Below are 25,507 nucleotides of genomic sequence, written 5' to 3'. Positions count from 1 at the left end.
TATGTGATGATCTCACCTTTTCATAGGCTCTGATGTTTAAGAAAGGAGCTGATAGACTACACTTGCTTAATAAACCCAAATGTTGGTCAACTCTCTGGGCCAGCATTAGTCAGAGACGAAACATTGTACATTGGAACACCCACACAGAGGAGGTTGCGCAAATGATATCCCATTTAGAAAATAGTGACATGTTGTCTTTAGCAAAAAAAAAAAAAACTTTTTGTAATTTTCATGACATAGTATGAAACAAAGGAACGCTTATTTCAGTCAGCATTGTTCCAGGTGTGCCTGTCCTTGACAGCCTTTATCATTTCCAGATAGAGACAGTTACAAATTTATTTGACTGGCTCTGATAGAATATCTGCTAAAAGGAACTGTCATCAATGCCTTTTTTATTGTCCAGAAGACAGCTTTAGTTCTTCTAATTACAAAATAATTAACCTCAGTTGCAACACTCTCATTTCTGACGGGCATTCTCAAGACCTATGAACTAAATAACAAAAAATGACAGCTGCTGTGTTATCAGTCTTGACTGGCCAACCTTAGGTGACTCATAAGCTGCTAGACTTCATTAATCAAGTCAAGCACTGGGGGAAGGATGGGGTCAGAAAACAATTAAAAAGTCTTACAATACTAAATAATGTTTTGTTGGTTTAGGTTAGCTGCAGGGCAGACTAAATATCCACAACACCAACATTCCAGACTTCTTAAAGTCATTCAGCAGTGGCAGCTGGGAGGTTATAATGAGAAGATTTTCTGACTGAGTTGTTGATGTGTAGCCATTAATGCCATCTAGATGATGTACTTTTAAAATGAATGCTGTATTTATGGACAAAATTATGAACATGAAACAGCCATAGTTGGCCCTCTGGCACCTCCTCTAAATAGTGTCACTAATCTTTATCAGATCCTTGAATTTTATGCAGGGCTGTGAGGAAGCCCTGCTAAAAAAAGTATAACTTGCTTTATTCCTGGTTTAAGCAATAGGTTTATATTGTGAAATAGAGATGGAAGAAATGTTTAATCTTTTTATAAGAAAAGCTCCAGTGCTAGTAAAATCACATTTTAACGGTATGTACATAAAGACATTATAAAATTAAACACAGCAAACACACAGATAAATAATAAACATGCTGATTTAAAATTATAAAGTTAACTTAAGCAATTTACATTAAATAGCACTAAAACATTCAAACCCATGCTATACAAAGAAAATGCTACAAATAACATGCTTATTATCCCATCTATCCAATAGTTAGCCTTACACAGAAAAGGCTACCAAAGTTTAAAGGGATGACCAGGAGACAAAAATACAGGAAAGTGGAAAGTCAATACCCAAATCTACGCTCTAAAAGTCCTAGTAAGAGAAATGAAAGCCAAAGTCAGAACCAGGAAATCTTAATAACACAAGTATCACATACATGAAGACTGTTTTTTCTTTGATATCTGCAAACTCAGATAGTGACACCTCCAATATGGCAGTTTTTGTAGCAGTGCATTGATAATGTCAACCCCATAACTTCCAGGACTGCATACCATAGCATCCACTGTCATATGACAACAACAGCAATACAAGAATGCGGAGCCCAGGAAAAAACGAAATGGTAACGGAAATGCAACTGAATATTTCTAATTGAGAACAATTTCTATGATAAAAATAAATGCAAGCCCTACACACACTCACACAATGCCAAATTGGAGTTTTTGATGTGATAGGAAGACTATCTTCTAAACGAAAATAACCAGGCATTATTCCTTTTACTGTATAATAGTATCCCATTAAGAAAACCTTGCTCTGAAATAACTTTTGAGTACTAAATAATCACCTACATTTACTCCACTGTTTCTGAAGAGCAAAACAAATTCCATAAAAAAAGTTGCCATGCTTTCTCTGCCTGGCATAGTCTTCCAAATGACATCACACAATAGGAATCATTGCTTTCATATGATCACATTTATTAAAAAGCAAGCTGCTAAACTTTGTCCCCTTCTGATTAATACCCCAGGGGCTACAGCCCAAAATCTGATTTTTAAACCAATTTTTATGATTAAGTCTGATGCCTCACTTTGATAGTGTAATGGTTTTTAATGATGTTATTCTTTTTATTTACCTTTAAAACAATACAATGAAAACCAGTGAAGGTTTACCTTCAAGCTTAAGAGGAAAATTAGATTTTCCATTAGTTCCAAAAATATATCTTTTTCAGTATACAGCATTCACCATAGAGGCTATGTGTTATGTCCACATAAACAGTGTGCAGATCCACTACATGACTACAGGAATGCGGACACAGCCGAATTAATACATACAAAGTGATCAACTTGGGGGGAGAGATTCATACGTCACGTTTTTATTTAATAAAAACTACACTGGCATAGCAAGCTGAGTTTTACTCTCTTGAAAAATTAACATTTGGCCATCCTCTTTGTGAAGTTCTGTTTTATATGTATGGTTGGAAAGGCAGTTTGTTTTTACGGTTTGAGGTGAACGTAAAGAGTCTGATTGGCACTAGAGATAGTAGAATACTGCGGTGGGTTGGCAACCTGCCCAGGATTGGTTCCTGCCTTGTGCCCTGTGTTGGTTGGGATTGGCTCCAGCAGACCCCCGTGACCCTGTATTCGGATTCAGCGGGTTAGAAAATGGATGGATGGATGGATAGTAGAATACTTAATATCCTCTTTAACTGATAAATAAAAAACTTATTTTTATGTTGGAAAAACAAAAAAAACGTTCAAAAAATAACACAAAAATGTATGAAACAATGTAACACAGAGATAGGGACACATGCTGTCAGACTCCCTCATGTCCAGTAGTTACCTCTATCTGCCATTTGCATTTTAATCTAATGGGTTGAAAAGTTTCACTTTGCATCCTGCTCTTCCTGTGTTTTACAGTACCTTAAAAGTTGTAAGCTTTGTATCTCCATGCTTTCTTTAAAGAGAAGGTTTCTATCAAGCCATACCCCCTCTACTACCTGTTTATGAGGAAAAATAATGACATCTGCTTTGAATGTGATTTCTTTTCTAAATGTTAGAGCATTCCTGTTGGTGTTAAATGGTTTAATACAACAATATATTTAATAAAGAGCAGCATTTGTGGGTGGCAAGTGGGGCGACCGCCCAGGCCCCTTGCCTAAGGGGGGCTCCGCTTTTGAGGTCTGCGTGTCCTGTTCGAGAGGATTTGTCAAGTTATATTCTCTTATATTCAGTAATATTTTGATAAAGTCCACGTGTCATCTTGCAAAAATTTAGCTGAATACTGTAATGAGAAAATCCGGTGTATGTTAACATTATTTTAATTAAATTCACACGCAGGTTTATACAGTCCACACATAACCGGTAACAGCGTTTGACATATCCGGCCCCATGTGGGGTTGGTCAGCCCTAGGCCCCTCACACCCCTAAGGCTGCCTCTGTAATTAATAATGTGAGATCAACACATCCAAAGGATACTCTTTTAATAAAAACAGAACCCATTCTTTTTATATACAGTTTTACGCATGAGGAAATTGGATGAAAACGCCATTTGATACAGCAGTCTCTTGTGAGTCCCTATGACATCTTGACCTTGGTTGTGCTCATTTTTGTGCTCTTTTTCTGTGGCAATTCTTTGCTTATAAAGCTGGTAAGAAATGACTCAAAATCACAAGCCTGCTAAAATGAGAAGAATGACATCAGATTGACAAATTAGCAAAACACATCTTAACTTTTCTTTTACGAGTAGCAAGAGAGAAAATCACGAGTTGCCATTTATCAGTGATGGCTTTTAAAGCTAGAGTCAGACATGGGGCATCCAAACAAAACCGACGAAGGTTCAATGGCTGGATTGTTGTGTGTCTAACGTTCTTCATATTTTTCAATGTGAAGTTTACTGTTATTTTTATTTTGGGAGTACAAGTATTTAATATGTCTTTGTCTTTGTCTTAGGCACAAAAAATACCTTTTGTGTAGTTGTTTCCACCTATTTATCAAATCATTTTCAGGATTAGAGTATAAAATAAAAAAATAAATAGATACACATCCAGTTTTCCATGACTAACTCTGTTAGTAGCAGATAGCTACAAACACCATAGTTCTAAAGACCATTGATGGTTTACAAGCCCTTCCATCATGCCAAGGTCACAGTGCTAGGAGGGGGGTACTCTTCTCAATGGCTTACTTTTTAAAATAATGACAAGCAGCTATCATTGTTGCAAATTAGTTTAGTTGTTTTCCTGCTTTATTTGCTGTATGTCACTGTCATATTTCTTATTAAGTCTTATGCTCAGTGAAAAAAAAATGGCCTGTACAATACCCCTGTCACAACAACAGCACAATATAAATGACAGTGTCACTCAGCAGTGCCTTGTGCTGGTTGGCTTCATGTTAGCCTCTGGACTGCAGAATGACTTCATGTGAGACAGCTGGTTCTCAGAGCTCATCTGACATGACTCCACGGCCATCCAGCAATATCTTCTGAGGCACACACACCTAATAATGGAGGCAGGCTGAGCCAGACACATGGTGGGAGTGATTCACAGAAAGAATGGAGTGCCCAAAATTGCTGCATTTTATCTGATCAATTCTCTGAATGAGCACTTGGAGAAAATCTTATTTGATTCTGCCTGCATACTTTGCTTAATGCTAGAGCATAACTCTTAGGAAAAGATTTTTGATTTCTGATTGTGGTATGTGTCTCTTTCTCTTTCTGACATTATGTGTGACTACAGCCTATCATTTAATGATATTCAGAGCCAGGCCGGTGCCTAGGGACGGGGAGGCAGGCAGTAGAGGATCTCCAAAGCACAATGAAGTTTGCTTTCTCAGTAGTAACGAGAAGTCAAGCAAAATGACACCTCTTATTGGCTAACTAAACAGATCACAATATGCAAGCTTTCAAGGCAGCTCAGACCCCTTCTTCAGACAAGATGTAATACAGAGACTGAAATTCCCCGTCTTTATATAGACACTAGGACAAATACAGCATTGGAAAACCTTTAAATGAGACATCTTAGATATAAAAAAAAATAATAGACCTCTGCAGGCTGAGATTCATTTAGCAAGAGAAGAGAACAATGTATAGTCAAGATCTTTTGATAAGAACTATCCAAAAAGTTGTTTAAAGTTTTTGATCAGTTTTTCCATACAATGTGGATCTGTAGACAGGTTGCCCGGGTCAAACAGAGAGATGTAAACAATCCTCACATCTGGTCATTAAACTCTTGCCTCTATTTAAACCAGGTTGAAATATGTTAAATTTTAACTTCTCATTCTTTTCTCTCTTGCTGTGTTTTGAGGGTGCCCATAGCGGTGTGACTTTAAAATCCTTCTCACAGTGTCCATGGCTGGTGAAATGATCTCCTACAGGAACATCCCTATCTGTTGCTAAATGAATCTTAGCCTGGAGATGTCTATTAATTTTATACAATTAAGATGTCTCACTTAAAGATTTTACAATGCTGTATCTGCCCTAGTGTCTATATAAAAACAGGGAACTCCAGTCTTAGACTACTCATTACATCCATAATGGCTAACACCCTAGTTTCTCAGTAGTCTAAAGCAAGCTTGAGTGATCATAGCTATTGTCCTAGAGAGTGGTAAGCAGTGCGTACATTTTAGTCATTAAAAACTAGACCTGTCATATAACATAAATCCAAAACAAGACTAAGAACACAAAAAGTGAGATGCCACCATCTTATGTTGGTGCATTCCTTATAACTGTGTGTTAATTTTAGAGTCTTTCCTAAACAGAGTTCATAATTCAGTTCCATATGGGCTTCTTCAAATTCACATTTTTAATCTGGAATTTTTATTTGCACTTTTCTCCCACTAACAATGAAAATGTCAAAAGAAACAACTTTAAGGGAATTGAAATACTGTAATGTATCAGCCAACACAGAATAGCAAAGAAAAAACAGTTAAACACCCAGCAGTGTACAAAAATGTGTAATACTATAGGAAGAACCAGTAAGATATTTGGCAGGCGCAGCGTTAATGGATACGTTCATCTTTGGGAGTCTGCTCTAATAATAGACATTTTGAAAGCAATCCAGCCATCGATTTTCTAGACCCACTTTTTCCTGCTAAGATTCAAGGAGAGGCAGACAGTAATGGACACAAGCCAGGAGCCAATCCTGAACAGGACACCAGTTTATCACAGGGTACACACAATGAACTCATTCAGGTTTGAGAGCAAAATATGAATAATTAAGCACAGGAAAACAAAACTGTTTCTGTGAACTGGTAAATGCTTTTAAATGTAAAAATAAAAGATTAGACATTCCTGGACTTAGAAAATTATGAGCAGAGGAAAGTAACATGGTTGGTTAAGAAAAGAAGCCAATTAAAATAAGAACTGACAAGTGACTGTCTATGTGTGCCAGCATATTTCGCTTTTCTAGGATATGAGTTATGTGGAAAAGGTCATTCTTCATACATACATATATATATATATATATATATATATATATATATATATATATATATATATATATATATATATATATATATACACACAGTGATAAAAAAAAAACATTTGCAGCCATTTGATTTTTTTTTTCTCTGGAATATTCCCTATTTTTCAGCAGTGAAGTGCCTGTGGGTGTAGTTATAGAGGGGACAACCTCAAAAAAGAATACGGCTGTTGGATTTTGCACTTCTTTTGCTGATTTGGTGTTCAAGGTATTTAAGTGAGCTAACTAAAAGTGTATTCATCCTCCTTCTAGACAGAAACTGGAAAATCTTGGTTGAAGAAAAATTAAATGTAGAGTTTAGAATAGATCAAACAAGGTTTACACACAACACCTTTGAGGTGTTGTAGCAGCCCATTCTTAAAAGCCCACAAATTGTTGTAATAGTTCTGTAACGGAATAGTGGGGTAAAATTCTTATAACAAGTACAAAAAATGTCTGATCACAGTTATTACTGTTAAAGATCTAAAGGCATAATTGTTTTTTCACATGGAGGACTGTGTATTGTATACATTTCTTCAAATAAATTAAAGACATGTTAAAATTGTTCACTCATTACCCCCTTATCTAGCATTAGGTTTTGGTTGACAAGTTGATAACATTCATTGAGGGAGAGGGATGTAATGGAAGCCAAAGTATGCAACATTAAACAAAAATGGCACATTAACTAGCAACTTAAACACACTCTGTGGAAAGAATACAAGAAGAATACTAGTCACCCAATTAAGCAGAATTCAGACAAAACTCTGCTGCCCCTCTGGGCCTGACTTTGTAGGTCTGCATTCTTTGACTGTTTGGTGAGGTGGCTCATCATACTTGCTCACCTATCCAGCACTCTCCAGTACTCCAATAACTTTCCTTAATAACCTTCTACTTCTCTTGATCTTTCTGTTGCTAGCTAAATGCTTCACACCAACCATGATTCAGAGGGCTTCAGAATACAATAAGGCTCTTTTACCTAGGTGAGTAATAAAAGAAAACTCTGGACACGTTGTGGATGGGACTAAGATGCAATGGCACCTATCTGTTTGGCTGGCGTTCTCCCAGCTGACCCTTCTGTGCACACCTGGACTGTTACAACCTTCAACTCTTTTCCGCCCACCTTCTGAGCCATTACCCCAACTCACCTCTCATGTTTAGATTCAAATTGCCTCTTACGACAAAGCATCTGCCAGGGTCACTCCCACCAAGCTCCATAATCCTTTCTAGAGCCAGGTTTTGTTCTACCTTTTCTACAGGTACATCACATTAAAACTCCATGTAGGGGCTCCCAGTGTCCCATCATCACGAAGTATTTAGCAGCCTATAAAATGTTGGGGCTATCAAACAACGTCTCAGTTGCCTGTTCCCTCAGTGGAGTAGTACTGACCAGTATGTCATTATTTAAAGTTTTTTTTTTCTAGGTGCAATTCTGTATTAGAGAATAAATCTTAATATTATATTTTTGTTTTTCCTGCACTGCTATTTTCGCTCTTTCAAGCGTCACCATTTTGTTATCTCAGAATACTCCTGTTGTCGGCATTGACTCCTGGTGGCTGCTTTGTGACTACGGAATGTCATAGCCTTTGATCTTCTTCTTTCTTCTGCTCCCGTTAGGGGTCACCACAGCGGACCATCTTTTTCTGTATCTTCCTGTCCTCTGCATCTTGCTCTGTTACACCCATCACCTGCACGTCCTCTTTCACCGCATCCATAAACCTTCTCTTAGGCCTTCCTCTTTTCCTCTTGCCTGGCAGCTCTATCCTTAACATCCTTTCCCCAATATCCCCAGCATCTCTTCTCTGCACATGTCCAAACCAACACAATATCCCCTCTCTGACTTTGTTTCCCAACTGTTGAACCTGAGCCAACCCTTAAATGTACTAATTTCTAATCCTGTCCATTCTCATCACACCCAATGCATCTTTAACTCTGCCACCTTCAGCTCTGTCTCCTGTTTTTGGGTCAGTGCCACCATCTCCAATCCATATAACATAGTTGGCCTCACTAATGTCTTGTAGATCTTCCCTTTCACTTTTGCTGGTACCCGTCTGTCACAAATCAAAACATGAATGTCGTAGCCTTCGACAGAATCATCATAACAGTATCAAGGGCAGTGTCGGGTACTTCTTGTTGTCCAAGATTCTGAATACTGAATACAAATTTTTTTTTGGTGTCAATTAAAATAAAAGCTTTTTATTTGCTTTTCTTTTGAAGTTTCCTCAGACTTGCTTCTGTGCTTTCACTCTGAATTGTAAGATATCCCCTCATCTTACTTCTCTGTTTCCTCTGCCAGTTCGATTCTGCCAGAACACATTTATTTCCACTTGGGACTGTGTGTTTCAAGCCGAAGGAAAGGACAATACCAGCCATCTGGATGTAGCCTTGAATGAGCACCCTGGCCCTCTCTGCCCCAGCAAGTAGCAACAGGTTGCCATCTTTTGACCAGCATGATGTCTTCCACTTGCAGGGCTGTCCACCCTCAAGTATTACAGAGATAAAAATTGTGCAGGTCACATCTCATTCTCCCGTGTGCTGGTAGTACTTTAATGTATACAGGTAGACACAGGAATGGTGTGCCACCACTAGTGACTCTGTTATGTGCAGGACATTCCCTTCTGCTAGTGTGGCTCCATCTGCGTCCCATCCTCGTAATGTCCTTGTGATTGGAAGCCTCAAATCATTAAGGCATGCATTCACAAGTATATAACAATGCAGGAAATCCGACTGGAAAAACATGTTGTATACAGTATAGCGATACACACATGTGACAAAATTTCAGATTAAGCAATATTTTAATGTAATCTGATATTTTTGTAGCCCTTTATATGAGTTAAGACTGCCTATTGCTGTTTGATACATGCTAATAATTACTAATGCCAATATTATAATTATTACTGCATACTGATTGAAGAAATTATACATTCCTAATTATGTTTCCACACAGTATGAGAAAAAAGAAAAAAATGAGGGTGGTATTGTGGCACAGTGGTTAGTGCTGCTTCCTCATGGATCCAGCATCCTGGGTTCAAATCCTACGTGCAGTCCTTGTGGATTCTGCATGTTTTCCTGTGTCTTTGTATACTGCCCTCTGGGTTCTCTAGTTATCCCCCAATATTTCTTAGCACATTCAGATTAGTTAACTGCCAACTCCTTAAGTGTTTGTGTGTTTAAGTGTGCCCTGCAATAGACAGTATTGTCATCCATGGCTGTTTCATGGCTCAAGCTTAATATTGATGGTGTAAGCTCTAGCCATTTGGAACCTTGAATTGAAAGAAGTGGGTTTGAGAATGTTATGTAAAACTGTTTAATATGTTCTTTATTAAAATAAAAGATAAAATGTATTAGTAATACTGTTTAGCTTAGTGACTGATCCCAAAATGTTGATGATAGGACCTACCTTATGAGGTAGCATGTCAATCCATGCAAACAGAATGTGATAACACTGTGAATTTCAGCAAAGCTGCCTTAACGCGTGGCTATCCATTTGTAAGCACTATTTTGTTGTTTCTTTTTCTTTAGACAATCCCAATAAGCTACAGAATAGTTTGTCATTTTCCATTTTATAATTTGAATTGTTTCAAACAGGTAGATGAGAGCAAAGAGAAAAGACTCTCCTAATGGAATCAACCACAGATTTTACCTAAAACTGGAGACAAAGCATCTTAGCTTGTGCTTTCATTTATTTAAATGACAATTTACACACACTGTAGTTTTACATTTTCTGATTAGAGACTGCACACTGGCACTGTCTTCTTATTAGGGGATGGATGACGTAGGCCTGTTTGGTATTTAATGAGTTACGGTAAAGTCAATCCACAGGGTCATCCTCTCGAGAACAACACAAATGCATCAGCTTTATTATCGGGGATAAATGAGGTTTCTTTTTCTTCCAGCTCAGGTTTAATTCTTTTTCAACCTGCCCATTTATTAGTAGGAGTCTGATGAAAACTGATAAAGTCTCCTGAATGAAGTGATATCCAGTCAATTCAGTCAAAGCTGGGCTAAAATGTATTTGTGAGATACATTGCAGTGGTAAAAACATGTTTCACTTGAACAGCATCTTTGTGCAGAGAAGTGTGGGAACCTCAAAGTTGTGTAATCACTTTTGAGAAGCAGTTAATCCTTAAAAACACAGATTTAATGGTATATGTTTCTTAGCCAGGATTTGAATTGTCTCTGTTTTACTGTAGCATTCCTTCAATTCAGGGGCTGAAGCCTAACCTGTAAGTATCAAGCCCAAGGCAGGGTCTTGGATGGGGCACAAGTGCCGCACTTGCTCCTTTATCTCCTTACTGATTCTTTTGTTTTATTATATGTGGGTTGACAAAGTAGGATTGCCTTTGGTTATCAATTAAAACATCTTGACAGCAAAATAATTGATAAATATCTCACTTTTTAAATTAATGGTGTATAATCCATTTTTTAAATGAATAAAGCTGAATATTGATTGATCCGTCCAATTTTTTAATTTGCTTTGTCAATTACAGGATTGCAGAATGCTGACGCGTACCCTAGTAGTAGTCAGAACATGACAAGGAACTTTTGTTGATGTAATGCCACAACATCACAGGGCAAAATGACAAACATACCCCCTGTAGATGTTTAGAGTCAATCCGATAACCTTCACGTTGCACACTATACTTGTGTATCTGTTGCCCTCCACTGGCCATTTCTGGCTTCACACACACTATCAAAATGAACTGTTTAATGAAAAGCTCCACATAAAGTTTTGTCCTTTTATTTGATCTTCCATTGTTGATTGAATCTGTTTCAGATAAGTGCAGTAAAGGACAGTTTTATGCAACTTCTGTCGCAGGTTGTTAAAAAAAAAAAAATCACCAGAAGAAGCACCATACAAATCCATAGATGAAGGTAACATAATCTGTAACATCACCTGAATACTCCAGTCTTCCTCTGACTGTCCACATGTCATCATTGTTATTCATACAATTTTGGTATGAATGCCCTGATATCCACTGCATGGCAGAAGAGTGTGTAATACTGCAGCCAGTGTTCTAATAATTTAATAATACTTCCATGAAGACATAACAGTTTGAACTTTGCAGCACTGTTTGGCTTTGCATGCACTGTACCTGAAGACCACCTGCCCCCATAAACTGCTCATTTTAGACCGAGCACAGATGTTATTTAGTTAGAAATTAACTTGGTAGCTTTCTCGTTAAACAGACTGCTAGTTGTTAATAAAAGGTGGCACTGTGTTTTGTACTGCTGTCTCACAGTTTAGGAGCCTGTTTCAATCCTGAGCTGTTATTGTTTCCACAGAGTTTGCATGTTTGTCCCGTGTCTGGCACGTTTTTTTGCTTAACTAGTCCAGTTTTGCCATTACATCCCAAACACATGCAAGTTGGGTTAAAATGGCCCAGTGGGGATTTGTGTGTAAATGTACTCAGGGATGGCCTGGCACCTCATCCAGGGTTGGTTCCTGACCTGCTCTCTGGGCCACAATGTTTTTCTTTAATGGATTCATAAATGGAAGGTTTTTTCATAGGTAGACAGACTGCCTGGAGGCATATATAAGTAGGTTTATGGCTGAAATTCACATATTCTGTCATTTTCTTCACAAAGACATCTCCTTCTTGTGCAGAGTTGATCTCCATAAGTGCCTTTCAAGGTTTAGTGACTTTTGAAGTTTGAGCCGATTTCATTCTGGAGCCTGTGCTGCCTGGGTTACACTGTAAGTGTCTGCATCTAAGAGTGGAACCACGTGGCTGTTTAGTAATGTTTTGTTAAGCATAATAAATGACTTTCTCATGTCTGTTAGGTATGCCCTGTGTTTTTACGTTATGTGCAATTTCAGTCCATGTAACTTTAAATTAAAGTATGCACCTTACAGTACAAGACAACCTGCATATTCCAGTTCAGAGAGACTGCTAGGCCTGTTTCTTTTGCAAAACTCTTAATTAAAGCAAATCACACTGAACGAGCTGCTCCTCAAAAATCATAAATCCAAGTCTCTGTGCTAAAATATACTGTAAAATGCTAAGGGTTGTCCATCTGTCATGCAAAAACTTACAAGCAACTGGTCTTTGACACCGTGACATGAATAATGCAACCCCAGAAATTGAGGTGTGAGCTTTGTCACATGCGTAAGTAGACTCCAGCTCCTTCTAAGCAGATGCAGATGCACAGATATGCACTGTGCCTGACAGGAACACAACCACTGAGCATGCACACAGTGCTGACAGAGAAGCAGATTGCATAGGCTGACTGATTTTTTTTTTTCTGTGCAAACGCACAATTCCACTGTGGGATGAACAATGCAGGTGTGATTCCAATCAGGAAAACAATTGCATCGTGTTCACAAGCCACTTAAAGCAAAGCTCATTGCGCAGGCTGCCTGATCACCGAAAGTCATGCACTCTGATCGCAAAACAAAGTGGAATACTGTATATCAAAGCAAGATGTCAACCACACAACACAAGCACTAAAAACAGTCAGTCACTCAGATGCAATTCCAGGTAAATGGACATCATTGTACATCAAGTTACAAACTGAAAATGGGGATTACAGGGTTTGTGGAGGGCCCCAATGTCTCTGTTTGCCTTAGGCCCCAAAATGACTAAATCTGCCCCAGATCTTAACATACAATGATGTTTTATGCAATATGCTAAGCCAATGACATCTGGTATTATGAAACTGTAACTTCTAAGTATGTGCAGTTGTAATCATTTTGCACTTAGTAAATTCCTATACTTTGTTAATGTACTTACAGATGCTTCATGTCATTTGTGTATTTGTACCTTTTTAACTAATTTAACTAATTAAGCTATTATAATTCTTGTTATATGTGCTTTTTTGTCTGCTACTGTAACCCTGCAAGTTCCTTCAAGATATCTATCTATCTATCTATCTATCTATCTATCTATCTATCTATCTATCTATCTATCTATCTGAGGCACTTCTTCAATGGCTTTAAGTCTGAGTGTTTTAAAAAAATAATAAAAATGAAGAGCCCTATGTAATTTCTTGTGATAGAAAAAATAAAGCAGTACTTATTTTGGGCTGAAATTCAATGACAATGAACGAATATGAGCAACAGAAAACAAAACAGTATAACCAAAAAAATAACATTGAAGTTTGAAGAGCCTTGCAACCCTGAATTGGATATTTATCATCCTCTTTAATAAAACCCCTGTGTGCGTCCAGGTGTCCGTGTGTGTGTGTGTCTTAAGGTGAAGTGCGCATGCGCGGGGCCACACAGCACGTGTTCAGTCTCTTCCTGTGCATTCCCTGTGTGTGCAGAGAGAGAGAGAGAGAGAGACACACACACACACACACCCCCAGGCGCAAGAGAGACAGAGAGACACACACACAGACATAGAGGCGCACGCTTAAGAGAGACACACACAGGCGCATGCGTGCATTGTTGCAATGTTACTTTTCTTGGTTGTTTATTAAATTACGGATTTTTCAAATGTTCATTTTTTTCCCTGTGCTTAAAACTCATAAAAAAAAGTGTTTTTAGCGAGCAGTTCTTATCGCTATAGCGCAAGCTATTGCAGTGTTAGTTTTATCCGTTGTTCAAGGTTTTCAGTGTTTTTACATTTAGTTTACTATTACGCTGAGCTTTCAATGGTATAATTAATTATATTTGTGCTTAAAAACTTAAAAAAAATATATATTTACATACAGTTCATACGGTCTGGAACGGATTAATTGTATTTACATACAATCCTATGGGGGAAATTTCTTCGGTTCACGACCAAATCGGGTTACAACCTGAGTTTTGGAACGAATTATGTGAGCCGTGGTTCCACTGTATTACTGTCAGACAAAATTACAGGCATTTTACGGAAATACAAACCAGAATTACTGAGAGAGAAAATTAAAGGCACACAATACAGTGACGCATATTACAGCCACATAAAATGTCCTTTGCCATTTAATATAGACTGTTCCTACTAATGTTTATGCACTACTGTTCTAGCACCAGTTATTTTAACGGGCTTAATGTCTAGTATATATATATTTATTTCAGATATTTGAGATGTTTATTTTGTCTTGCACTTTCAACAAACAGCCTTATGATGAAAGTACATAATATCATGTATAAAATATAGTTAAATATCTTTTTAATTTTTTCTTCTTTATCATGTCTCAGATGAGTGCCAGTGTGCTACATGTTGGTCAGATACACAGCTGCTTGACATCCCTGGTGCACAGAAGCTGAGTTCTAAGAGTTTATGCCATTCCTGAAGAAGAGGCCAACAAAGCTGCTAGATACTAGCAGGTAGAGGGTCCCATTGCTGGACATTGCACTTAAAGGCATTCTAAAGGTGTTCTGTGGAGTTAAGCTGATAACAGAAGACTGTGATGATGCGGGTTCGACTCCGTGCTCCTATTGCTGTTCAGAAGCCCTTGAACCCAACACCGTCGATAATGTCACCGAGATGAGCTGACAAATCTCTCAATGCCAGGGGATATTCCATAAAGTGCTTTTATTCAAAACAATCAAAAACCAAAAAGTGCAAAGTCAAAGTTCAATAAATAATTCCATAAAATCAAGTGTCCAGTGGGGTTAAAACCAACAATAAATAAATCCTTTAAAATGCAAGGTTAATATAGGCAGCAATTAAAACGCAGTCTCTTTCTCTCCGTTTAATCTCCAGCCCACCTCTGTCTCTTTCTCCCCGGCTCACCGTTACTCGCGGCCAGCGGAGACCAACAACCACGAGCTCCTTCAGTTAACCTCCGTCTTGGCCTCCATCAGTAAGTCACTGCCAGACCGCCGAGGTCAACTCTCCTCCCTCGATCCTTCGCGCACCCGCAGTCGCTCCTCAGATCCTTCGGGTGGGCACCTCTCCTGCTCACCCCACTCACTGGTACATTCAGTGGGGCGAACTAGCCCCTAGAGCACATCAGAATAACGCTCCTTCGCGGGACCCCAGCTCATGGCATTTCCCCCTTCCAGGTGGCCGGATCGTCACCACCTGACTGCTGTTTTCCGACCTCTTACTGCATCCGCTTTTCTCTCTCCATCAACCTTTCGCCTTTCTCTTCCTATCCGATTTCTCTTCTCTTTTTCCACGATTTTTTTCTTATCTTTCTCCACGATTTTTATTCCACGATCCCCCCCCCCCACTCTGGTCTACCTCCATTTATATATACACATATCCCCTCTCTGCCTCCGTGAGCACAGCGTCTTAATTACACACCGCAGGAAGCCAAGAACGACCGCACCCTCACGTGCAGGTGCGACTCGCTCCAATCACCCCATTAACTCCCCGCGGTTGTGCAATCGCGCCCACGGACAACGACACAGCTATACGGATTTAAAAAAAAACTGACTTTTTTTCGGAAGCCACGGACCCACTATATCACAAAGACAGAGAGAATGCAATCTTATGTTTTTTTTCTTCCATCATCTTACAGAGGAAATTCAAGTAGCCATTTATGGTGTGTGTTTGGAAGTGGAGTCCTGCCCTCTATGCTTGTTCTCTTAACACTAGAATTACCAGAGCCTACAAAAAAACTCGTAAATCCGTCCCACCTTAAATCGCTTCTTAAAACCGTTCTCACTTCTCCGCCATCATCTTTTGTTAATCTAAATGTGCTGATAAAAGAAAAGCTGCAAGTAGCCGGCTATTCCATCCCCCCACCGACTTAGAACGTGCAGAAAACTTCTCCCAGCTCATGCCTTGATTGATTTTCTGGGAGTGCAGTGGAGTTTTAGAGTGGAAATAATAGATCGTTGTTTGTATTCTACTAGTAGATGATAAAATGTAGGCATAAACTATATAATGTATGAAGCCTGAAGTCCAAATATCAAAAGAAATATTTTCACAGAAGGTACAAATCTAACACAATTGCGCTTTTATTCTAAAATATAACTGCAGAAACAAAAAACCGCCTTAACATGCGACTTTGACAGTTGATTGTTATGACTTTTTCTGTGGCGCAATTGACTCAGCTACCGACTGGGAATCAAAAGGTCGTGAGTTCAATTCTGCACCTGTCCCTTTTGAGAAGTAAACTGCTCTTAGTCTTACTATTTTGGAATAAAAACATACATTTGATTTCAGTCTGTAACAGCCAGTGTAATTTATGATACTTGTAAAGGTTAGCTTTTTTTTTAGTCAGTTTTATTATCTCTGCTGCGTTCACGAGCCCAAATACACCCCACCCCGCATCTGATACTGCTGTTTTCACATAGACGCGCTGTAACAGAGGTAAACTCAGCTCCCTTCTACATCGGAGCAAGAATGCACATACCATTGCTTGCATACTAAAGTGTCAGCAGGCACTTTTCGTGGCATTACACACAGTTTTGCGCATGCCCTCTGTACACCACTTGTGACTTTAGGAAGTAAGTAAATAAATAAAGGTAAATTGTGTCATACAATTAATTCTTGAAAACGTCACATATATTTGTCTCTTTCTTTTTTTTAAAATGTGCGTTGATCACCGCCAGCATGTTGTAGCATACGGCATCTGGCTACCTGCATGTTCTTGTGTGCACTGAATAAGAGACAAATATACAGTCTGACTGAGAGAATCAGACTGAAAAAAAGCAAACATTTAGAAATGCCATACTTTTACAGCTGATACGACACTGTTTGTTTTCAAATAATATTGCATTTGTGCGATGATGTTTTCACATATATTGTCTCTTTCTTTCAGGTGTGTAATAAAAACCACAGCATAGAGAGAAATGCAATATTATTTGAAAACAAACAGCGTTAATTATTTGGCACGGACATGCTCAAAAAATACATGTGTAATGCCACAAAAAGTGAATGCAGACATGTCCGCGCCAAATAAATAACATTCGACGTTTTAAAGAAATCATTTTATGACACAATTTACCTTTATTTATTTACTTACTTCCTAAAGCCTAAAGTCACAAGTAGTGTGCAGAGGGCATGCTCAAAACTGTGTGTAATGCCACGAAAAGTGCTTGCTGACACTTTAGTATGCAAGCAATGGTATGTGCATTCTTGCTCCGATGTAGAAGGGAGCTGAGTTTACCTCTGTTACAGCGCATCTATTTGAAAACAGCAGTATCAGATGCGGGTGTGGGGTTGTATTTGGGCTCGTGAATGCGGCCGAGAAAATAAAACTGACTAAAAAAAAAAAAAACAAAGCTAACCTTTACAAGTATCATAAATTACACTGGCTGTTACAGACTGAAATCAAATGTATGTTTTTATTCTAAAATAGTAAGACTAAGAGCAGTTTACTTCTCAAAAGGGAGAGGTGCAGGATCGAACTCGTGACCTTTTGATTCCCAGTCGGTTGTGTTAGATTTGTACCTTCTGTGAAAATATTTCTTTTGATATTTGGACTTCAGGCTTCATACATTATAAAGTTTATGCCTACATGTTGTCATCTACTACTAGAATATAAAAAAAACGTTTCTGTTTTAACGTGTTTACACAGAGTTCTGTAGAAACGGAACAGACATGAAATGCGTGTGTTCCAAACAACGATCTATTATTTCCACTCTAAAACTCCACTTCACTCCCAGAAAATGAATCAAGGCATGAGCTTGGAGAAGTTTGTGCACGTTCTAAGTCGGTGGGGGGATGGAATAGCCAGCTACTTGCAGCTTTTCTTTTATCAGCACATTTAGATTCACAAAAGACGCTGGCGGAGAAGTGAGAACGGTTTTAAGAAGCGATTTAAGGTGGGACGGATTTACGAGTTTTTTTGTAGGCTCTGGTAATTCTAGTGTTAAGTGATTTGGTGTGGTGCGTGAGACTGGCATTTTCTAAGTGTTTTGAGCACATGCTGTCATTTGACAAGAGTCCTCAGATATATTTGATGAGTTATTGAAGTGACATTTGAAATTTAAGCTCATTTTTCTTTGGAAATGTCATTTTCTTCATGCTTCCCAATACATTGTTTAATACAGTTTAATACTTAATGAGCACAAATTGATATGCTTTCAGTCCAAACTATCGTTTTTATATTCTTACACTTTGTTTTCCCTCCATTCATCCTTTCATCTATTTCTAAACCCTTTATTGCAACATAGTGTTTAGGCGAAAGGAAGTCTATTCCAGCACTATGGAGGTGAAAGAAAGGGAAACAAGGCCTAGATTTAGAATGAGTCCACAAATCCACACTCAGTCAATTTAGAGTGTCCAATGTAACACATACAATCTTGGGATATGAAAGGTAAAAAACGGAGTACGTGGAGAAAACCCATACAGACACAGAGCGAACATACAAACTCCATCCATGGCTGAAATACAGACCCTGAGCTGTAAGGCAGCAGCACATACCACTAGGACACCTTTATGCTATTATTTATATTATTTCTATTTTTCGACTAAGAGTAACTTTTCTTAACTCCTTTCGCTGTTTAAACAGAAAAAAATCAGACGTGAGTGCCAGTAGGCTTACCCGAACTATTCTTTAACATTTCAGTAATTATTTACTGCTCTGATGCTGATGTTTTTGTTTATAAAATAGGTCATTGCAATAGCAATTAATGAGAAGAATTCATAATTGCAGAATTACATTATTTGAGGGTTCCTCTAGAGTGCCTCTTTCTCTTGTACAATTTGGCTCAAAAACTAATCTGCACATCGTTATCTCATAACAGGCTTATGTTTTGACTTTAGTATTTTTCCATTCAGCCATTTTAACTCTACACTGTCCTCAAGTAACTGTGACACTCACACACACACACACACACAGACACACACCCATCATCGACATATCAATATTTTTGGTATCAGGAAATCCTAAAACATCGAGATCCATTGAAAACCAGAGATCGAAATTTTTGACGAATCCAGCATTTTGGCTGCTCCCCCAAAGACAGTAGGTTATGGTGTTGGAGGACGCAAAGCAAAAAATTATGTTATATGTATGGTGTCAAGGAGAGGAATTAAAAAGATCAGAGGATAGTGGACTTTGCCAAAAGAATGAACATGGCTGTGGTGAATACGTATTTTAAGAAGAGGGAGGAACATTGGGTGACGTACAAGAGTGGAGGAAGATGCACACAGGTAGATAACATCCTATGCAGAAGAGTCAGTCGGAAGGAGTTTGAAGACTGCAAAGTGGTGGCAAGGGAAAGTGTAATTAAGCAGAATAGGATGGTGGTCTGTAAGATGACGTTGGAGATCAAGAAGAGGAAGAGAGTGAAGGCAGAGCCAAGAATCAAATGGTGGACGTTGAAAAAGGAAGACTGCTAGGTTGAGTTTAGGGAGAAGGTGAGACAGGCACTGGATGGCAGTGAAGAATTACCAGACAGTTGAGAAACTACAGCAGATGTAGTAAGGGTGGCAGCAAGAAGGGTGCTTGGCGTAACATCTGGACGGAGGAAGGCAGAAAAGGAAACCTGGTGGTGGAATGGGGAAGTACAGGAGAGTATACAGAGGAAGAGGATGGCAAAGAAGAAGTGGAATAGTCAGAGAGATGCAGAAAGTTGACAAGAGTTCAAGGAGATAAGGCGCAAGGTGAAGAGAGAGGTGGCGAAGGCTAAAGAAAAGGCATATAATGAGTTGTATGAGAGGTTGGACACTAAAGAGGAAGAAAATGATCTGTACTGATTGGCTAGATAGAGGGACAGAGCCTGGAAAGATGTGCATCAGGTTAGGGTAATAAAGGATAAAGATGGAAATGTACTCACAAGCGAGGAGGGTGTATTGAGCAGAAGGAAAGAGTACTTTGAGAGGCTGATGAATGACGAGAACGAGAGTGAGAAGAGGTTGGATGATGAGGAGATAATGAATCAGGAAGTGCAATGGGTTAGCAAGGAGGATGTAAGGACAGCTATGAGGAGGATGAAGAATGGAAAAGCCGTTGGTCCAGATGACATTCCTGTGGAAGCTTGGAGGTGTTTAGGAGAGATGGCAGTGGAGTTTTTAACCAGATTGTTTAATGGAATCTTGGAAAGTGAAAGGATGCTTGAGGAGTGGAGAAGAAGTGTACTGGTGCCGATATTTAAGAATAAGGAGGATGTGCAGAGCTGTAGTAACTACAGGCGGGTAAAATTGATGAGCCACAGCTTGAAGTTATGGGAAACAGTAGTGGAATCTAGGTTTAGAAGTGAGGTGATGATTAGTGAACAGCAGTATGACTTCATGCCAAGAAAGAGCACCACAGATGCGATGTTTGCTCTGAGGGTGTTGATGGAGAAGTATAGAGAAGACCAGAAGGAGTTGCATTGCGTCTTTGTGGACCTGGAGAAAGCATATGACAGTGTGCTTCAAGAGGAGCTGTGGTATTGTATGAGTAAGTCGGGAGTAGCAGAGTAGTATGTAAGAGTTGTACAGGATATGTATGAGGGAAGTGTGACTGTGCTGAGGTCTGCGGTAGGAGTGACGGATGTATTCAAGGTGGAGGTGGGATTACATCAGGGATCGGCCCTGAGCCCTTTTTTTATTTGCAATGATGATGGACAGGTTGACAGACGAGATTAGACAGGAGTCCTCGTGGACTCTGATTTTTGCTGATGACATTTTGATCTGTAGCAATAGTAGGGAGAAGGTTGAGGAGACCCGGAGAGGTGGAGATGTGCTCTAGAGAGGAGAGGAATGAAGAGTGTCAGGAGTGATTTGTGACAGACAGATATCAGCAAGAGTGAAAGGGAAGGTTTACATGCACTGACCAGAAATCAGGAGACAGAGCTGGAGGTAGTAGGGTTAAAGATGCTAAGATTTGCATTGGGTGTGACAAGAATGGATAGGATTAGAAATGAGTACATTAGAGGGTCAGCTCAAGTTGGACGGTTGGGAGACAAGTCAGAGAGGCGAGATTGTGTTTGGTTTGGACATGTACAGAGGAGAGATGCTGAGTATATTGGCAGAAGGATGTTAAGGATAGAGCTGCCAGGTAAGAGGAAGGCCTAAGAGGAAGTTTATGGATATGGTGAGAGAGGGCATGCAGGTGATGAGTGTAACAGAACAAGATGCAGAGGACAGAAAGATATGAAGGAAGATGATCCGCTGTGGCGACCCCTAACGGGAGCAGCCGAAAGTAGAAGTAGATGAAACTGAGCATAGTCCCATGAATTTGTGTGTTCTTTATACCAGGTGACCATTTTTCCAGTTTCTGCACTTCTTGTCCTCATTCCTGTCCTGCATAAGTAGGAGCAGGGCGGGAAAGATGCCAGTCTGTGGTAGGGCACACCCATTCAGTCATACTGGAGAAATAACCTTGCTGAGAAATTCAGACTTTACAGCAGGGGAATCCAGCCAGAAATCAAACTGCGGTTCAAGTCCCACAGTCATCTTCAACAAAGTACTGTACAAAGCCACTCATAGCGGAAGATTGTCTCTTTACCTTTTGAATCAGAGACCTAGTTAAGCAAGCATTTTATTTCCAAGAGTGAAAGATGCCATTATTTAGTGCGGCAGGATTTAAATCCCGCAGGGACTAGAAATCAGACTATGGTTCATGTGCCACAAGGGAACACAACCAGCTACTGTGCAAATGTAATATGCTTCTCTATCACAATTTGAGATTGAAGAGAAAAGCAAAGCAGATACAGTAGTTTTTTTGTAGGTAGGGAGAGAAGCAGGATGGCTCAGTGATAAGTGTTGCTGCCACGTGGCTTGTGCATCTCTGGAAGTGCATGTTCTTTTTGTGTCTGTGAGACTTTTTCTATTGATATCTATCCATGTTAATTATCATGGTGTAAATGGCTGTGTGAGTGTGTCCCCCCAGTCTTTTGGTGAAGTGCCCAAGTTGCTTCTTACCTTATGTCTGATGCTATTGGCATATGAACTGTAGATATGGAAATGGGTGGACTTCTTATTTGATTCATTCCTAATATACAAACCTTTAAATCAGAAAATTACAGGCAGACATTCTCAAGCCCACTTAATTCAAAATTTGGACTCTAGTGGCTAATATTATTGCAGTGCTGAGTGTAAGTTTAGAAACCACCTTATACAGGGTACTCTTCCATCGTCGCCCACCTTACTAACACACTGGGGCAAATTGAATGTCACCAGTTAGGCTAACTTGCATGTCTCTGGGGATGTGGTGGCACACTGGACACACCAGAGGAAATTCCTCACAGAACGTTAACACCACAGACACAGGAGGGGGATTTGAACTGTGGACACATGAGGTAGCAGTGCTAACCACTGTGACCATCTGCTGTCCCTCTACTAAAATGTACCCACACATGCAGCTTTACAGACAGACCATTGCTTTACTCCCAGTATAACCAGAATATGTGACCTACTCCTATGAGCCTGTAATTGTTTTGAGTGGATTTGACAATGGAATAATGGGCATGTGTTAAAATAAGAAAATGGAAAGCCTAATTAAGCAAATGTGTTTTAATCATATGTGTGAAAGAGCCTCTTGTTTAATGATGGGGCTTCAATTAATTCCTGCCAATATTTTTAACTGGGGATTAGCTGCCATAAAATGGCAATGCCATGTGCTCTACAAACATGCTGCTTGTGGATAAAGTTCAGTAGAAATGCAATGCAGCAAGTGTTGACATAAGGAAATGAAAGGCCTCATTAAACAAAAGGTTTTGTTTCAGGCAGGGACAAGCATCTGATTAAATAGAGAAAATCCTGCACACCCTCCAGGGTTTGTTTTAAGTTTCTTTGAAGACTGCAGTGACTGAGGTTGAATTTGTGCCATTCCTACTAGGGTTTATTTGAAAGACTGGTGGATAAAGCTTGGCTTTCAAACTCTGCATGGGTTTCAAGTCAAGTCAGGCAGCACTCTTCTTGTTAACAGAAACTTTACTTTCTGTCTTTTGCTTTTATTTTGTGGGCCTGTAAGTGCATAAGAATAAAATAGCCATTGACTTGGAGAGGGGTGTTGGCATTTCTCCTAAATGATGCCTCCTTCTGCTAGCTGGCAGACACCCCAACGCCCAGAGCAGGAAATGTGAGAATTGTGTAAGCAGAGGAACAGCTTTCAGTGGAGAAGTCAGAAATACAGCATGTAGCATGATGGTCCAAGGCAGCTGAGTGTCTTGGGCTAGAATCTTTTCCTTCATCAGCTGGATTACAGTGATGTCAACTAGTAGTTTTATACTTTATTAATGTTATGGTGATCAAACATTCTGCCTTAAGCCGATGAATGTTCATGGAGAATAGCCTCCTTATTTAAAGTTGTACTTCTCGCTTCTCACTCCTCTATAAAAATGGGGTGTATGTAAGTAGGCAAGTGTAAATTAGAAGGCAGGACCGTGTACTGTACACAGCACTAGAATATGTCCACCACATATGGAGAATTCCACATTTTAACACTGTTACAATCAAACTTTCCACAGTGCTGTTTATGATGAATGCTGCAACACAACACTTTACTTTACACTTTACCCATACATAGCATAACATAATATTCTCTGACCCATTTACTCCAGTTCAGGCTTGCCCAGGACAGGAGCTAGGCCTCGAGAGGGTGCCAGTTCATGACAGGGGCCACTTGCTCACACCCCTAATACTGTTCCACTTACGACTCCTCAGTTAATGTAATTTACACATATTTGGGGAAGTATCACAAAACCCACAGATACAGGGAGAACATTCAGACATTCAGGCTCTGCATATTTTTAGAGTAGGCAAGAAAGCCTGTCTGAGATAGTTGGTGGGTGAGATTCAGTCTGCAGTCCAGTTTTTAGAGTCCTAAGTCACTATACTACTGTATTTCACTTAATGAAAGATTACATTTGAAAATACAATAAACTATATTTAAAAAACAGACACTGAAACTATATAATACACTAGCAAAATACCCGCGCTTCGCAGCGGCGAAGTACTGCATTAAAATTTTTATTAAGAAGAAAAGTAAACCTTTTTAACTGAGGGAAAATATGCCAATAATTATTTGTTAAGGATCTCTTTGTATATCATGTTGTCACTTCAGCTCTCCGGTTGTAATATGACCAAGCTGTGCGCTGAGCTTATTCTTAAGGATGCAACATACAGTTGGCCATGTGAACAGTAATCTTGTCTCAAATCTCACAGTTTAGATTGCTGCTGTCATAATCGGTTTGAGTTTCATGGTTTGTTTTAATTACGACAGTATTTGCAGGATTTGTTGTGTTGAAGTGAGATTTGGTATCTGTCAAGCGTTGTGAGCACACAACCGGTTTCATCGATAAAATCACATCCAGCTTTTGAGAGTTTAAACATTCATAAACATCAAAGTGTCCACTACTGAAATCGTCACCTGTGAATCTAAGATGTTTAAGAGGCATTGGCAGTTGTCGAAAGGTGTAAAATATTTGGCCATTTCGGTACACTTGAAAGCAACAACCGAACAATTCAGTGGCAGGCATCAACTCACATGCAAAACCATAGGTGAAGGGCTTAAGCATTTTACTCTTATAGTGCTCCTGTGTAGTATAATTATCTCCTGTACCATCATCAGTCCACACCGTAAACCTGTCCCAGTCATTCAATACATAAGACATAATGTTCCTCCGGATATCAAGAGTGAGCCTGAAATGGCCGTGCAATATGATCATCTCGATAGACATGGTAATGGGGGTTGGAATGATAAAGGAAATGGGTACCTGAGCAATGTAAAGTAAGTGTAAAATACCTACACAATAACTATAATTGTAATAAACAAGCAATAAAACAGCGGAGAAGCCGTGGATTAAACAAAAAGGCTGTAGTTATCAGTAGGGAGACGTGAATCCCGTTGAGAAGCAAGGAAGGGAATGTAGAGACCGGAGCGACGGACGGTCTTATATAGGCAGGCAGCCAACAACGTGGGAGGCGTTGGGATGGGGGACCCAATGCCACCTCACACGATGACCGAGCTGCAGGCTATGGACGTATATATGTACGTAAGTAGGATTCAGTTAGCGATGGGAACCCGTGTACCAAATTTCTTGAAGATGGGCCCATAAGTAACAAAGACTGTTGAAAAGTTCAATATGGCAGCCAACAGTGACATCATACCACCGAAATAAGTACGTACATTGGTTTTGGTTAGCGCAGGGAAGCCGCCTACCAAATTTTGTGAAGATGGGGCCATAAATAAGAAAGTTCAACATGGCGTACGTTGTTGACCGTTATGGCCATTACGCGTAGAATTTCGAAATGAAACCTGCTAAACTTTTGTAAGTAAGCTGTAAGGAATGAGCCTGCCAAATTTCAGCCTTCTATCTA

General features: G+C 39.4%; 1 protein-coding gene and 1 long non-coding RNA gene across 3 annotated transcripts in view; one reads left to right on the top strand and one right to left on the bottom strand.

Moving 5' to 3' along the window:
- Nucleotides 1-14,863, top strand: part of LOC120528414 — a 55,640-nt gene extending 40,777 nt beyond the window's left edge. Inside the window, exons 3-4 of one of the 2 annotated variants that reach the window (XR_005633510.1) lie at nt 6,564-6,660; nt 7,348-7,411. This is a non-coding gene — a long non-coding RNA (uncharacterized LOC120528414). Of the gene's footprint in view, nt 1-6,563; nt 6,661-7,347; nt 7,412-14,553 lie in introns of those variants that run through there. The other variant, XR_005633517.1, reaches the window with a different exon arrangement.
- Nucleotides 1-25,507, bottom strand: part of rab25b (RAB25, member RAS oncogene family b) — a 65,576-nt gene that overhangs the window by 32,211 nt on the left and 7,858 nt on the right. The window lies entirely within an intron of this gene.

The sequence above is a fragment of the Polypterus senegalus genome, chromosome 1, assembly GCF_016835505.1.
Source record: "Polypterus senegalus isolate Bchr_013 chromosome 1, ASM1683550v1, whole genome shotgun sequence".
In the NCBI taxonomy this organism is placed as follows: domain Eukaryota; kingdom Metazoa; phylum Chordata; class Cladistia; order Polypteriformes; family Polypteridae; genus Polypterus; species Polypterus senegalus.
This window is presented reverse-complemented; position numbering and strand designations above follow the sequence as displayed.